Raw genomic sequence first — 17,737 nt, forward strand, 5'->3', positions numbered from 1 at the left:
ACACTGTTGACACCTCCCTCCTTCTATTTTGTGATATTGTCCTTCTTCTTACCTCTCTTTCCATCTCTTCCTAGTCATGTTCACTGACCTGTCTTCCTCTTGTCACTAATCAAATCCTGCTGCTCCCCTAGGTTCTGATCTCAGCCCTGACCTCTTGGGTCAGATAACCTCTTCCCCAGGTTATCTCAACTAATATCTTAGTTTTAACTGCTTCCCTAAATCCTTTTCACTAGCTGAGTACTATTCTTACTGTATCCAGGTAAGTACCCACACTGAGCCAATTAGATTGTCTCCCCCTGGAATTTGCAATTGAGACTTGAAGATTTAGAGGCAGAAACAATTCAACAGAAATCTAGGTCTTATGGAGTTGAGGCAAGTGACCACCCTAAACGCACGTAATCCATGTTCTGGTGAAGTACCACTAAGCCTAGTAGGGACGCAAAGAGGATAAAACAGACATGAAGTGGTACAATCAGACTGCCTCACTGAAAGGTAGATAGTAGCTACAGATAAATTTCCAGCATGTGGCAGCCCCAACTCTACCTTCTGCCACTGGGTTCAGTGAGATTCTTCTACAACCTTCCAACAAGCCAAGATTTTGTTAGCCAGCCTTATGGAGTTTTCTGACCCACACAGACAATTTATCTTTTGTATACCAATCTCTTTGCTAGAAATATCCTATTGAGTAGTCTCTGGACTATCCAAGGGACTTCACTGTCAACGTGTCCAAGACAGAATGACTCACTTCCCACACTCAGCATTACATCACACCCTAACTGTATTCCATAATCTGGAAAACAGAACCACTTCTCCTTAATGCTACTATTTAGAAGTCTGAGGATCACCTAATCTCAGACTTCTTCTTGCTCACTCCTTACAGCCAATAAATTCTTCCCGCAACTTCCTCCACCCCCTCCACCTCTGAGTTGCTTCTGTGTTTTGTAATTTCTTGCCTATTTTGCTGCCACAGCCTTGTAAATTTTTCACACTACAGCCAAAATGATTTCTGGAAACCAAAAATATGCTGACGACTCTCTTGCCTAAAATACTTCAATGACTTGCCCTTTTAGAATAAAGCCCAAACTTTTTAGTATGACATCCAAGGCCCTTCATCATCAAGCTCCTGTTGACCTTCCTAACCTCATTACTTATCACTCTGTAACAGGTGCTCTTCACTTCAGTTACCCAGAGTTACTGTGAATTCCTTGTATGTAATATGGCCTCTCTTCTATATCTGCTGCTCCCTCTGCCCACATGTTTTCTGCCCCATGCCACCCATATACACTGTTCTTCTCAGCTGGGTGATCGCTGCTTATCTTTCAAGACTTACTTTTTAGGTGATAACTACTTTGGAAGACCTCAGGTAAATGTCCTTCTGACATACCTTCAATTGACTCTGTCAAAGAACCTAATACAAAATATAACTGTCCACTGTTCTGTTTCCTTTTCAAAACTGTGAGCAGCTGGAAAACTGACCCTATGTCCTAGTCATCAGTGTATTCACAGGGCCTGCTATACAGTGGCTGTTGATAAACATTTGCTGAATAAATAGGACACTGGGAAGACATAATTTTTGTCCTCAAAGACTTCACAGAATTAGTGGGAAATGAGAAAGCCTCTGATTAAGGCATGGTGATGAGTTCTATACCAGGTACTCCAGGTACTATGAAAAAGACGAAGAAGACTATCAGGTCAGCCCTGGGGCTTTCTGGAAAACAAAACAGAAGTTTAAGCTTGGCAAATAAGTAGAAAGAACTGAGTGAAGCAAATGAGGAAGGGAATGGTGTTCAGCTCCTTGCAGCCCAGGAAGGCTACTTGTCCTCCACAAATTGAAAAAGCCACTATACATTGATGTACCACTGTTCAGAGGCTCTCAACTCTAGATTTGTAAAACAAATCAGAGTGTAAAACACTCTGCAGAAACTAGATAATTGTCTTAGCAGTGGAAACCCTTTAAAAAACATGTCAAAATTTTGCAGTACTTAAGAATATTTTGGATTCAATAAAACTCCAAATATGTCTCTCTCTTGGAAATTTTCCCTTTTAATTTTGAAACATATGAGTTGTGTTGAGGAACTTAATCTGTACTCTCGAGTCAGCCACACTTACCTCATCCTGTTGCTGTTTTAGAATAACTGTTTATTATTCCAGGAACCTTCAAGGTCCTTATTTTAAGTTTTCAGACTTAGAAACAGGAAATCAGATTTTATCTCAAGTGTAATTTTAACCTCAGCACTTAAATATTTCCAGTAGTTTCTAGACTTCATCAGAGAGTTACTTCAATCCCCAAGCCTTTGAAGTATTCCACTAGCACAAGAACTCTTGTGTTTAAACTGTACAGAATTTGCCTTTTGATATCTCTATAAACCCTTGGTCAATTTTGGTCAACCCAAAATGATTCCTTGTTAAAAAATATATACACATTCTCTTATTCATGTAGAATCTCCTGGAGCAAGCCTACAGAAGGCACCAAACTTTAGATCATTACAGTCACCAAGCACCATTAATTTAAAGAGTTTAGTTACCGATAATTCCAAGCTAACTTCCTAACAAAACTTCAAATTATGGATTTTCCTACTAGTGATAAAAGAGAAAGAATGTAGATTTACAGGAAAGGAAAAACTAAAGATTGCAAATGGGTCTCAATCCATATTATTCATTGCAACTCCTTCAGGCGTATTAAAGAGGAATTTAGGGAACCAAAGAGTAAGATATAATTAATGTAACTTGGTGTTGGTGATTTATTCAGTGACAAATTATAAGGCTGCTACTGTAACAGGTTCCCACTAGCTCAGAAGAAACAAAGCTCTTCTGTTTTAAGGATGGGTCATAAAAGCAATTCTCAGATAAATCTCATTTAATTTTTCCCAGTGGTTATATGCTGAGGAAACTTTAAGCTAGAATCGTATTTGCATGGTTTCCATTTGAAGAGAGTCTTAACATCCAATGCTGCAAAAACAACTTTGTATTTTGAAATATATATTATTGTCCATCTCTGCCATATATGCCCATCTCCTGCCTGGGTTGTTACTAGCTGACTAGATTGGCATCTGCAAGGATTAAATATGACATTAAAGGGGCAATTCTCCCTTAGTTGGCATCAACATCTCTTGATCTGTGAACCTTTTAAAAAAACATTGACTTATTTATTTATTTTAGAGAGAGAGAGCATGAAGGGGAAAGGCAGAGGCAGAGGGAGAGGTAGAGAGAAACTCAAGCAGACTCTGCACTGAGCACAGAGCCCAACTTGGAGCTCCGTCTCATGACCCTGCTGAGATCGTTAACTGAGCCAAAACCAAAAGTCAGACATTCAACCAAACGCTTCATCCAGGTGCCTCAATCTATGGGCCTAAGTCCAACTGAGATGATCTTTTTAATGAAATGCACATATATAGTCTTACTGTGCTCTCTAATCATGGTCAGTCTCGAATTTAAAGAAGTATACTTCGTATTTCTTTCTCTAATGTCACATATTTCCTCAAAGACTGCCCATTCTCCAAAGAGAAGCTCACAACTACTGGGATTTTTAAGTCACACAACTGATAATTGTGAGTCACTGGCTGATTCATCTTATAAAGTAGCAAAACCTCTCATTTTATAACACGGACCTTTAATTCCTCCACTGGTAATTCGGAAGTGAGCTTGCAGCTGTTACATATCACCATTATTGTTAGTTGTTACAAGCATGTCAAGAGTTTTGTTTTGAGGTGTTTTTTTTTAAATAAAGCTTTAACTGAAATAACAGATTGCCAGAGATTTATAGTAGGAAAGCAGTGCTTTTAAGCAGGAGTTGAAATGTTTTAATAATTATGTCTTTATTTGGCTCAATTTCACTTGGGTTTCAGTCCAATAGTCATCCTTCAAAATACTTCAAAGAAATCAAACAATACCCCCATCCTAAAATGCCACCCTAAAAATTATGGGCTTTATTGGGTTCTGAAAACACTTTAAGAACAAAACAAAGTGAGTAATCACACTTGTAAGCAAGAGGAAAGCACTTATATAATGCAGTCGGGCACCTCTGAACTTTCTGGCCAAAAGCCAGACAACTGCATACAGTGTTACTTCCTTTGTCAAAAAGATCTCAGGGGAAAAAAGGAAGCTTCTAGCTTCCACAGATCATTCTTAATCTCATACCTTCATGAGGGCCCAGCTCTATTAATATTGGGTGATTCCAGCTTTGTATGTGGTAGGAAATGGGAGGAAGCCCTTCCTCTAAACCCACACTTCTGTTTAAAGTCATCTTTGAGAGGGAAAAAAAGTCATCTTTGGGAAATGCTGGACTCAAAAACCTCATAATCTCACTAGTAAACGGTCCCGGAGGACCAGTGGCATCAGCATCACCTAAGAGCTTGCTAGAAATGCAGAATCTCAGACTCCACCCCAAACCTACTGAATTAGAATCTGATTTTAATAAAATCATAGGTGGGGGCACCTGGGTGGCTCAGTGGTTGAGCATCTGCCTTTGGCTTAAGTCATGATCCCAGGATCCTGGGATCAAGTCCTGCATCGGGCTCCCTAAGGGGAACCTGCTTCTCCCTCTGCCTGTGTCTCTGTCTTTCTCTCTCTGTCTATCATGAATAAAGAAGTCAAATCTTTAAAAAAATAAAATGAATAAAATAAAATCAGAGGCAAAAGATAAATATAAAATCAGAGGCACATGAGAGTTTAAAAGCAGTGCCATCCGTGCGCTACTACATAACCTCACTCAGAGACTTTCTACCTGTGAGCCATCAGAGTGGCTAACAGTATTTTAAATTCAAATCAGATTTAAACTAAAATAATCCATCTTGCATCTATATAAATTTGTTTTTATAAAGTCCGAAAACAACATGGCAAAAATGAATATTTTCATTCATAAACACTAAGAATAGAAAAGCTACTGTATTTTTCCATTTAGGATCAGATTCTACTTCTCAATGTAGTCTAAATGTTTCATTCCATAATGAAATGACCCTCCACCAAATTTATACCTCAATAGATATAAACTCTTGGTAAAGCCCCAGGTTTGAACTAGTCTTCATGAGTGTTGATAAACTGGTAAAATAGTAGTTCTTATATATCAAATGCCAATAATCAATGACAGTAGATACTTTACCAGGCACTGTACCAAGTCTCTACCATATTAACTTACTGAATTCTCAAAATATCCCTAAAAGACAGGTTCTATTGTCCCCATGTTAGAGATGAGGAATCTGGTTGATGGAGAGGTTAAGTAACTGGCCTCAAGTCATAAAACTAGAGGCTGGGGGACCCCTGGGTGGCTCAGCGGTTGAGCGTCTGCCTTTGGCTCAGGGCACGATCCTGGCATCTGGGGATTGAGTCCCATGTCAGGCTCCCAGGGAGGAGCCTGCTTCTCTCTCTGCCTATGTCTCTGCCTCTCTCTCTCTCTCTCTCTCTCTCTCGAGTAAATAAATAAATCTTAAAAACAAAACAAAACAAAACAAAAAAACCTAGAGGCTGGCAGAGTGGGGATCTGAAGCCTACTCTAGAGCCCAGACACTTACCCATGCAGCCATATTATCCCCAAAGGCCTGGGGTACGATATCTGTACCCCTCACAGCAGTCCTCCAAGATAGATAGTATGCAGTTGAGAACACTGAGGTCTCAGAGCTAGTAAATGATGAAGCCTCAGTGTTTGCCACCCATGATTCCATGCTGGCTTTGAACCACCTTCTATATAGCAAATCCCAACCATTCCTAACAGGCTGGCTATATCCCAGTTGGCACTCAGAGTCCAAGACTTCAGTTTCCTTTGTCAGTGTAACAAAGGTAAGAATGCCTTATCTCGGGCAGCCCCGGTGGCCCAGCGGTTTAGCGCTGCCTTCAGCCCAGGCCGTGATCTTGGAGGTCTGGGATCAAGTCCCACGTTGGGCTCCCTGCATGGAGCCTGCTTCTCCCTGGGCCTGTGTCTCTGCCTCTCTCTCTCTCTCTCTCTCTCTCTCTCTCTCTCTGTGTGTGTGTGTGTGTGTGTGTGTGTCATGAATAAATAAATAAAATCTTAAAAAAAAAAGAATGCCTTATCTTGTGCTTCTTCCCCCTCCAGCCAAATTCAACATGTATATTTTATATGTATGCATGGTATATTTTACAAGGCTGGGTGCTCAGCCCTGTACACTTCAGCCCGGTTCTTCATGTATACAGCTCAAACCCTGGTCCTGAACTCATATGTTTATCAAAGTCCTTGCCCTGGAGGGCCCCCTCACTACCTCACTCTAAAGCCGTGTTTTAGTCATTAGTATTCTGGTCAGACAGGAAACCTCCCTTGCAGAGCTGCGGTGGAGGGGAATGAAGCTTAGCGCACTATAAATAGTGATTTTATTAAAATGTAGAAAAATTGTTGAGAAACAGAAAAGAGGTGGGGGTGGGGGTTGCCACAGCAACTCAACGCTCCCTTAGCTTTCAAAGAGCAGGGAAGACTAAGGCATAGTAAATAGAGAAAGGGAACTTAGAGGAAGTCTGGGTGACATGTGATCTCAAATGGAATGAGACAGATGGGGAGAGACAGAGGCGAGTTTCAGACTGAGTGAAGAGCTGGGAAGCAGAGGGTGGGCCTCACGAGGGGATGCCCTTCCTTAAAGTGCAAGGAGCCTGGCAGAGGGAAATCTTTGTCATCAGCTTTACCACATGGCTCAGCCACACAGGTCACCAGGCAACATGGCCCTCAACAAATAATTTATGGAGAGATGAATATATCTCACAAGGAAGCAGGAATTCTCCTGACATCACCAGAGACCTATCCCCCATGAACTCTGTGCATATTTTTAGACACTGATTCTGTAACCACCATGCTGCATCCCCACCCCTTTTCAGGATTGTTAGTTGACTCCAAGTAGATCAAGAAAGATCAGGACTGTCTAGAACTCCATTCACTCATTACATATTAGATAAATTCACATATAACAAATCTAAAATATATTCTTGCGGGAAACTAGGATAAAAGGACTTACAGCACTTTACAGGTTACTGACTACTCACACATTCATTTGATGCATGGGAGAGCAGCCCTAGCAATCTGGAATTACTCAATCCTAGGGTAGCCCATGGAACCTGGTGTGTGGCACAGACCGAAATAAAGTGATTGCACTCTCTTGCACGCAAGAATTTCCCACCTCTCTTGGAGAATGGAATTAATGCTGATGGCTTACATCATCTCCAGTCTGTCTTCATCACACCCTGTGTCAGCTTGAATCATGCACTATCCCCACTAATTAACACTTCAGTTTTGGGGGATGTGGGGGTTGGGGGGGTGGAAAGTGTCAGAGGAGAGAGAGAGAGACATCTATATAGATATACACAAGCCATTCTACATCTTTTCTGCTCGTGGAGGGGAGAAACGCTGGAGATAAACAAAAGATTGTCCAAATATCATTTTTAAGACTTTGAAATGCATACGATATATTATAGTGGAGAGTACTAGCAGATGTTTGAGTTAATTTTTAAGTAAGATTGCATTTCCCTCCATGCACTCTGAGAGAGATAGCAAAGGGAAGCTGGTTAGAGGGAAAGTAGTCTGAGATTAAAAGCTGGCCCCAAATAACCCACAGATAATCTTGCGGGTAGCAAGCCAGGCCACATACACCTGGTGTACAGTTTTCACTCTATTGCCTCCTTGCTGGTCAGACCTCATGCACATGGGGCAGGGCTCAGGAACTCTGATATTGTGACTGAAGGGAGGAATATTGCCAGACTGAAAAGCTGTCTCACCAGGCAGAGTAAGGGATCCTCGGACTGGAAAAAGACAATGACAATGCATGAGAGCAAAGGTTCTGGGTGAGATCGAAGCACACTGGATCACCAAATCCCAGAAGAGTGCCCACCTGAGCCAAATACTGAGAGAGGTAAGTTTAGTGAGTCCGTAGACATTCAAAATGGTACATAGTAGGTCATCATCAGAGAGTAGAAAGCCAACACATGAAGAATATAGATCATGAATTTGAACCACACCAAATCTTTGGGTCTGATCCTCTCAGTATTCCTCCCATTTCTTGAGGTAGGGGCTGGGGAGGAGGGGAATAGATAGGCATTGATTAGAAAGACATTGCTACAAAGTCAAAATGGGACTCTGGACTATATATTGGCAGCTTTGGCTGGGGAGCTGATAAGGGGCACCAGTACTCACAAATGCAAATTGGGAAACCACAACTTGGTTGGCTTTCCTGTACTGAAGTTAACTGTGCAGTGGTGAAGTGGAACCCATTTCTACCAGTCATCAAATGCTGCCTTTCCCTAATTTTATTATCTCTCTCTCTCTCTCTCTCTCTCTCTCTCTCTCTCTCCACACACACACACACACACACACTCACACACTCACACAGATACTTCTGTTATTTCCCTAATCTCTCCCTTCTCTTCCCCTTTCTCTTTTGTGAAGTCACACACAATCTTTCACTTCTACACCAGTTGCATTTATCTATCCAGGGTAAGTGTTAGCATCTGTCCAGCTAAATCCCAGTGCCCTGACTGCCCAACTACTCCCTCCAAGACTGCACTAACAGACAACCAAGAAAAGCTTACAGTAATGATAACTAGCATTTACGGCTCACCTGCTGACAACATGGAAAGCACTGAGGTAATAGCTCTCATGCATTCTGATTCCTGAACAGTCCTACAACAATGCAACCACCTTGGTAACTGTAATCAACCCTATTGTACAAATGAAAATCTGAGACAGAGGGGGGTCAGTAACTCTCAGAAAGACCCAGCACTGGTCAAGGGCAGTGTTGGAGAAACATAAACTGCTTCCCCCTTGCCTACCCAGCATTCTTAATATATTTGATATCATCTAAGTTGTGTTCCTTAAGAATAAATGTTTATCAGATGCAATGAAACGCTGGGACACCTGCACCCCGATGTTTCTAGCAGCAATGTCCACAATAGCCAAATTGTGGAAGGAGCCTCGGTGTCCATCGAAAGATGATGGATAAAGAAGATGTGGTTTATGTATACAATGGAATATTCCTCAGCCATTAGAAACGACAAATACCCACCATTTGCTTCAACGTGGATGGAACTGGAGGGTATTATGCTGAGTGAAATAAGTCAATCGGAGAAGGACAAACATTATATGGTCTCATTCTTTTGGGGACTATAAATAATAGTGAAAGGGAATAGAAGGGAAGGGAGAAGAAATGGGTAGGAAATATTAGAAAAGGAGACAGAACATGAAGACTCCTAACTCTGGGAAACGAACTAGGGGTGGTGGAAGGGGAGGAGGGCGGGGGATGGGGGTGACTGGGTGACGGGCACTGAGGGGAGCACTTGACGGGATGAGCACTGGGTGTTATTCTGTATGTTGGCAAATTGAACACCAATAAAAAATAAAAAAATAAAAAAATAAAAAATAAAATACTTTAACCAATTCAGTATTCAGTTTAAAATTGGGCAATTCGATTTTGTAATTAACCTTTGTTTTCTCAATGATGAGTTTATATATGCCATCTCCTACTCTCCATTTCTGCCACTCACATCAATTTCTTCATATTCTTGTCCAGCAACCATCCAGCCTCCTTCTCTTGTTCTCTTTTCTGATCTTAATTTCCTGCATTAGAACGGTAGGCAGGACAGGGTGAGCTCAGCAGTGCATCTCTTCCTTTAGTCTACAAACACTCTTAGGTTCCCATAACCCTTTGAACCACCTCTTCCTTGCACCACCGTACTCTTTCCTTACTTTCCCTTATTCTCGATGTTCCATCCTCACAGAGTCTTTTTTTTTCAATAACCAACGATTGTTTGGACCCTGTTGTTATGGCACCATCCCAGAACCATATGTAGATGGCTCTCAGAGGCCATTGGCAGCCCAACTAACCTTTTCTTTGGTTTTACCCTCCTGACTTCTCCATTTTTAATTTTTTTTTTTGCTTCCATAGCACTGAACCACCTTGCTTCTCCTCATTGGTATTATTCCTTTTTAGTCTTCCTCATGGCTCCTCTTCTTCCACTTTTTCCATAAGTGTTGGTTGTGAAGGTCAGGCCTTAGTCCTCTTTCCTTGTCCTAGTGTCCCTTCCTGGACCATGATTCACTCCCATGGTGTGACCCTCTTTGGAGCTAGCTCCCAAATCCATCTCCCTATCCTAAGCCTCTTGTTTAGTGACTTTGTTTCTAACACTCTGCAGGTCATTGCCATAGGGATGACTCACCAGCACCTCCAATCCAAACTGTCCAAGCGGAGCAATTTCTGCCTTTTACTGAACCAGCCTCTTCTTCTGACTTCCCTATTTCTAGCAAATATCACCATGCCCTCAGTCACCCGGGTAGAAAATTATGTTATAACCTTTGATTCTTTCATCTTTCTCACCCACTATATTCTATTATTTTTAAGATATAAAAAGATTCGACCTCCAATATCTCCTATTACCACCCCATTCAATGGCCCTCTGTTACCTGTTGACAAATCTCACCCTGCTATGCATTTCCTCTCTCCATTGGTAGCCCAAACCAACCCTTCTTTTTCTAGTTTGTTCCAACCGAATTAGAGTCTGTCCTGTTCTCAAACACATGCCAAGATTTCCTGCCTCCCTGCTCTGATCCATGCTGTTCCCAATACCTGCAACACCTTCCCTCCAACATAGGCAAATCTTTCCTGACCTCCCTATTGATAACCTAATGAGTTTTCCTAAGTTTTTGCAGTATTTTTCATGGTCTACTCTTTGTTTTTATCTATTTGTTTCACCTCCTAAGTTAGACTATGGATTCCATGCCTCAAGTATCTCAATTTCCCACAACCCTACATAATGTGTGCATGGGAGATGATGAATGGAACTGAGTGGAAAGCACCAAGTTGCAAAGACCCTCTCCTCTCCTCTAGTCTCCTCTCCTCTAGCCAGGCAAATATTCTCTTAACTGTCTCCATGAGCCTCCTTTCCCTCTATGGCCTGAGCACTGCCCATGAGGCATGTGCTGTTCTAAGTACGCACATGTTTTAACTGCTTTAAACCTCTGAGAAATCCTGTGAAGTAGACACTGTAATCTCTATTTTACAGGTGAGGAAACTGAAGCACAGAGAGGTTAAGTGGTGTATCTAAATTCAAACAGCTAGTATGGGGTCACCTGGGTGGCTCAGTGGTTGAGCGACTGCCTTCAGCTCAGGGCGTGATCCTGGAGTCCCGGGATCGAGTCCCACATGGGGCTCCCTGCATGGAGCCACCTTCTCTCTCTGCCTGTGTCTCTGCCTCCCTCTCTCTCTGTCTCTCATGAATGAATAAATAAAATCCTTAAAAAAAAAACACAGCTAGTATGGAAGGAGTCAGGTTCTCACCCAGACCCTCTGACTCCAAAGCCCATCTCAGATCACAGTGCTATAATGAAATGCAGATTCAAAAGAGGGAGATACTTGTAGGTTTCAATGGTCAAAAGCTCAAAACCCACAGCTGGGTAGGTCTTCCCATGTGTGGCCAGATATGTACAGATGTGTAGCTGATTGTGAGTGTATGTGCAACGGAAGGAAGGAGAGGTTTGTCCTTGCATTCTGCTGTTCAGCTGGTGCTTGTGTATTTGCTATTATTTCCTGAACACAAACTTCCTAAGAGAAGATGGTATCATCTATGACTTTATTCTGCTGCTGGAGTCTAATCCAGGGCTTGTCATGTAGTAGGTGATCCACAATTTTAGGACTGAACTGTATTTTTATGTATAAAATGCTCAAGTCGTGTACCAACGTTTAAGCTTCTGTTGTCTGCCCCAACTTCTCCCAGCCTCCTGACATACACCCACTCTCTCACAAAGCAGGTGCAGTTCAGCAGAATATAAGCAAATCAGCTCTGAATGTCAAAACAGGATTTTACTCAATTATTAATTTGGGAGAACCAGGAGAACAGCAAATAAATATCCCAATGAGGTCATGTTATGAAGTATGTGAAATCCTCCCAGATCTAATATTCAGTTTAGGCTCTGCTGTCTGAAAAAATTTCCAGATTCAAGCCAGAGGCCATAAGACATGGCTTACGATGATAACTCAGCAGCTGTAGAGGCCCAATGCAACGGTCAAGACTGAGTGAGGGGCAGCTTCCCAGGAACAGGTGCCCAGAGGGCAGAGGCTGAAATACTTCTCCAAACAGACCAATTAGCTCAAGCACAGTAGCCAGAGCCTGAGCCCTGACATCTGGGTAAGTTGGGCTACAGGTCAGGACCCGGATTATCGATTCTGTAGGTGGCCAGGCTCTGGACCAGCATCAGCCTTCCATTGTTCCATGCTCTTCAGGCCAGCCAGAATGGAGATCCAAGCACATGAAATGCCACTTAAGGCTGAGGCAAGTTGGCAGGTTCCTGACAGCTGCTCTCTGGCTATAACATATATAGGTGCCAGGGCCACAATGAATGCCAATGAAGAGAGGGGAGGAAGAATGAAGGAGTGGAGAAGCAACAAGGGAAAGAGATTCGGAGAGTGAATGCCCCAACCATTCAACTCATCCCACTTCACCTGCCATCCTTGACACCCATGTCTAAAGCCACCATCGTCTGATCCCAACAGGCTGACTCCCTGTGGCCTCCAGACCTGGTGGTCCCTCCCCATCTCTCTCAAGCTTCTGCCTAGGCATATGGACACATGGACTGCCCCCCCGGCACTGCTGTGTTCATGAACTGTAGATCCACCCTCTCCCATCCTCTGCTACCTCTTTGAGCAAGGATGTGTCCAATCTCAGCTCAGCAGCCCAACAATATAAAGTAGACTCGTGTCCGAGAGTCAGGAAATGCATGAAAGCTTTGGACGCATAAACAAATCTTTCAGTCAACCCATATTGTTTCAGCAGGGGATTTTTCAGGACCTGGTGGGAACCAGCCACCAAAGTCTCTCTCATCAGACCTCCTGAAGGGCATCCATACTGCTCAGGCCCGACCCCCACCCCCCACCCATCTCACTGCTCAGGGCCTGACGTACTGAAGGCTGTATCACAGGGCTAAGAGATAGGGATGGGTTTGGCTGCCCCGGGGCTGCTCAGTGTGCAGAGGTGACATATGAGCCTATGCCAGCTGCTGAGGGAGGAAATGCTGCAAGTGAACACAAAGTAATCCCGCAGCAGAAAAGGAAGTGGCAGGCAGGCCAGAACCCGCCTTACTCTGAATATACAACAGCCTCCCAAGCAGGTGCACGTTACTCCAGGTAACACATTCTTTCCTGCTCCTCAAAGTTCCTTTCAGACAAAATCTGATTTTAATGAGCATCAAGGGCAACCCTAAACGAATACCTTTGACTTTGTCATTGGGAGGGCCAAAGGGGAACTGCTGCGTGACCCATTTACTTCAGAGATCTTTGGTGGCTATCCTCTTCTGTAATCCTTGGCTTCTGCAGGCCTGGTGCTGGTGATGGAGCCCCAAGGCTTTGTGAGACTCTCCCCTCCCCTGCTGGACAACTCCGGGGCAGCTAAGAGTTGGTGAGCTCTCACCAAGGGTCCTATTCTGTGTTAGCCTCTGTCCATGAGTTCTCTAACTCCATGTCTCTAATTCCAGCAGGTCAGTTTTGTCATGATTCCCATATTTGGAAAAGGAAATGGTGGCTTGAAGAGGTTGACTCTTTTGTCTAAGATCACGATTGCTTGAAAGTGGCAAAGCCAGGATTCAAACCCTGAGCTCTTAACTAGAACAGGGTCGCAACCTGCAGTCCCTACAAGGGGCTGGGCACCTGTGAATCAGTGAAACCACACAGGTGTAAGAAAGGTGGAGGAGGGGCAGCCCCGGTGGCGCAGCGGTTTAGCGCTGCCTGTAGCCCAGGGTGTGATCCTGGAGTCCCGGGATAGAGTCCCGCGTTGGGCTCCCTGTGTGGAGCCTGCTTCTCCCTCTGCCTGTGTCTCTGCCTCTCTCTCTCTCTCTCTCTCTCTCTGAATAAATAAATAAATAAATCTTTAAAAAAAAAAAAGAAAGGTGGAGGAGGTGGCACCTGTGATGAATGGGGTGCAATAGCCTTATTCAGAGGAGGCAGCTGCCACCCTGATATGTTTATTGTCCGATTACAGAATATGGACCTGGGTGATCAGAGCTTCCAGTTTTTCAAGAGAGGTTATAAATGTAGATTTATAAGCACAATTTCCCGACTTGTATTGATATCGTTTACTGCCACTTGGAGCAACAAGGGTTCCAAAGCACTATTCTCCTGTCCTCTTCTCCAGACTACACATCCCCAATGGCTCCAAGCCTTCCCTTCCTGGTTGGTTTGCAGGACCTTTGCCACGCTGGCCACCCTTCCAGGCATGCCCCAGATACGTCCCCACCTGCTCACATGACTCCTCGAATCCATTGCTTGGAACTGAGCCCCATGTTTGAGGTCTAAGTGTGCCGTGTAAAACAAGGCAGGCTCCCTGCCCCACCAAGACTTGCCCAAGAATGGAACCCAAAGCCACTTGGTTTGCTGGGAGCTGAGGATTTGCCTCAAGTTAAGTGAAGAGGCTCTGGCCCCTCTCGCCAGTGAAGGGCTTCTCAGTCTCTGACATGATTGTCACGTTGTGGGGAGTGATGTCCCCAGTCACCAGCACTTCCCACTGATGGCCCTAAACAATCACCCCAGTCCCTGGAGGCATTGCTCCAAGGTTAGCACACTAACAACTATGGCTCTCAGGCTCACACCTCGCTCACTTTCCTTTCAGAGAAGACTGTGCATGTAACCAAGAATCCATTCCTCTGTCACCCTCCTTCCCAGTTCCTCTCTCCTGATGTCTGGGGAGAATTTTCCATGATTCAGCATGTCCACCCTAAGATTCACCCCCCACTTCCTAACACTCACTGCCCAGAGCATACCACGTACAATCTAAAAGCCTGGCCATCACCACCTGTGGGTCAGAAACGAAGGGAGTGAGTCCAAGGTAAGAACCCAGTGGGTCTGAATAATCCCAACAGCTCAGCCCGAACCCTCCACGCTCAATAGCGGTGGGCTTTACCATCTGCCACAGGGTGGGGGCCTCTTCGGTTCTAGGCCCACCTCCCAGCTTCCCTTCTGAAATTGAGAAATGCAAATCTGGCCAGCTGCTGTGGAAACTGAGAAAAGCAAAGTGGCCTATCCTCTATGCTTGCTCTGCCTGCTGGCCCTTCCCCATGGCCACTGGGCCCGGGACTGAGCAGAGCAGCTGGGTTTTCCCCTGAGCAGTGACTCACAGATGTCGTTTCTCTGGCACAGAGTCTCATAAAGGTCCCAGCTGGGAAGCTTTCCTGGTGGCCAAGTGATCCCTCACAGCTGCCAGCCCAGCGACAAGGGATTCCAGCTGGTGCTGGGTGATGAAGAACAGGTCCAGGCTTTGTCCCTTGGTTACAGGACCTGTCTGTCCTACTTGTTAGATTCAGGATGTAATTCATCATAGAGGTTACTGTGGAGCACCAGAGCCCTCAAACCATCAAAACCACTTTAGTAAAATCAGATTTCTGGAAGGGCGTCATGACCCCCACAGAAGAGCACTGGCTTTTCGGTGAGCCCAGTGAGAGAGGGCCTGGAGCTGCCCAGGTGCCCACCAAGTCCTTAACAATCAAACGGACAAGGGCCCACAACAACGAGTCTCATGCAAGGGAAGGGCCAAATGAGACCACGAATTTTAACATTAGTTTGAACAGCTGAATTCTTGCTCCAAACAAAGTCTCAGGCAGATGCAAGGGTAGCTGCTCGGGTGGACACCAGGGGAGAGCGGGGAGCCCAGCCTCACTCCGACTCCCTGCAGTCCTGCCCCCAGGAGCCCCCCATAGTCTCTTCCACTGAGTCACTGGGGCTCCACATGACACAGTTGACAACCCACGGCCGAACCCGTCATTGTACAGAGGTTCACAGAACATGTCATGCATTTCCCAAGGTCACATGGTAAATACATATTACAAATTCAGCCAGAATAAAAGGGCCTGCAGACCAAGCTTTCAGTGAATCAAAACATCTGTACAAATGGGCAGCCCCGCAGGTAGGAAGAGTAAGTAAATACACACATTAGGTTAGTTGCAATCTTGTCTCAGCCACTTTCTAGCCGCCTGTACTCAGGCAGGCCTCCACATCTCAGCGGGCCTAGGGCTGGGGCTGGGGCTGCACCCTGTGCCTTAAGGACACCTCTCTAGCCCGCCCCAGGGGCTCGTAGTCTGCAGTACTTTCAGATAGCGAGGCTCATGGTCCCCGTGCCCCTCCCCTCAGAGCCACTGCCCTCCTGCCCTTCTGTGAAAACCCCTGCTCCAGGGAAGCTCCTGGGACCTGACTGCAGCACTAGCTTCCCATCCTCGTTTGGTGTCTGTCAACAACCCGGTCCCTCTCCAGTCATTGAAAGCTTTGGACCCTGGCCCGAAGGCTGCCCCTCAAGTCTGGGCATCACCCTGACATCAGGCTCCAGGTGCTCCCTCCCACTGTGCTCTGGGCAGAGCTCAGAGAACACCTTGCGGCTCCAGAGCCCTGACTCCACCCAGCCTGGCTCTCAGCAATGCCCACCTCCTTCTCTCTCACTGAACAACTGTCCCAGGCCTTACCTGATGCTCTCCCTCCACCTGTGCTCGGCCATCCTCCCTATGGGAATTCTCTTCCCTTATTTCTCCTGCATCCCTAACTATTCATTCTGTAGGCATTTCCCTCCATACGTTTCTTCCATCCCAAACCAGACAGCCTCAAACAAGACACTTCTTTCCTTGGACATCCCCTTCTACCGCTGTTATTTTAATTTTTTCTCTTATATTCACAATACTTCAAAGGGGAGCTCTGAATCCTTTTCCCTGCCTCCTCACTCCCGATTCACCCCTTGACCCCACATTGTCCCACTGAAGCCACCACCTCCATGTTGCTGACTCCAAATGCTTGAACTCAGCTGCCTTCAACTTGTGCTGCCTGCCTCCATTGAGACTCCTATGTCATCACTGCCCCAACATACCTTCTCTATCTCTGACCCCACCTTCTCCAGTCCCCTTGCAGGTCCTTCCTTCTCCTTCAGGTCCCTAAATGTCCCTGCTTCCCTCTCTTCTGCACCCCTGCCCCTAGTGCCATCTCATCCACGTTGGAGGCCTCCCCATGCAGACTCCAGATCTCCCCCCACCCCCCCACTGGGATCCAGCCCTAGACTGTCTCCTGAGCTCCAGGTGACATCTAACTCCCACTGCACCCCTGACTCAGCCTACCATGGATCCCTCAGATTCTGCAAGCCCCCAGGTCACTGAGCGTGTGGCTCTACCGCTGCAGTATCACCTACCAGTTCACACCCACGTGGTGTCTGCGGGGACAAGCAGTAGCCTCCCCTCTGGCCTCCTCACCTCCTGGCCTGCTCACTCCCGTCTGCTCTCAGCAGCCAGAGTGAACGTCCTTAACAGGAAAATCCAGTCATGTTGCCCCTCTGCTTAAAATCCCTCCAGCCTATCTACCTCCAATGAAAAGTCCAGATAGCCTTTGCTGAGCCTTCCAGACAGACACTATGAGATTGGGCTCCTACTACCCACTCCGTGTGCCTCTCTGTGATTTCCTGCACGTGATGCTCTGGTCATCATGAATTGCTTATAGATCCCTGGCCTTCCGTGTTATCGCCCTTCATGGTTTCACAAGCGCTGATTCCTCTTCCTAATTTCTCACATGGCTAACTAAGCCCCTACTGGCCCTTTGGGGCTCAATTGCTAGTAGCTGACTCTGGAACTTCCGTGGCCTCCCCCAGCCCTCCCCCCACTTTCTATGCTCCCACAGCACCTTGCACTTTGCTCCCTCGTGGCACTTCTGCTCCACAGTAAGTGGCTGTTCATTAGCCTATGTACCATTTAGGCTTTGGGGGTTTTGAGGACTGGCACTGGGTCTTATCTGCATGTTCCAAGTTC

Source organism: Canis lupus, chromosome 6, assembly GCF_011100685.1.
Source record: "Canis lupus familiaris isolate Mischka breed German Shepherd chromosome 6, alternate assembly UU_Cfam_GSD_1.0, whole genome shotgun sequence".
NCBI lineage: Eukaryota > Metazoa > Chordata > Mammalia > Carnivora > Canidae > Canis > Canis lupus.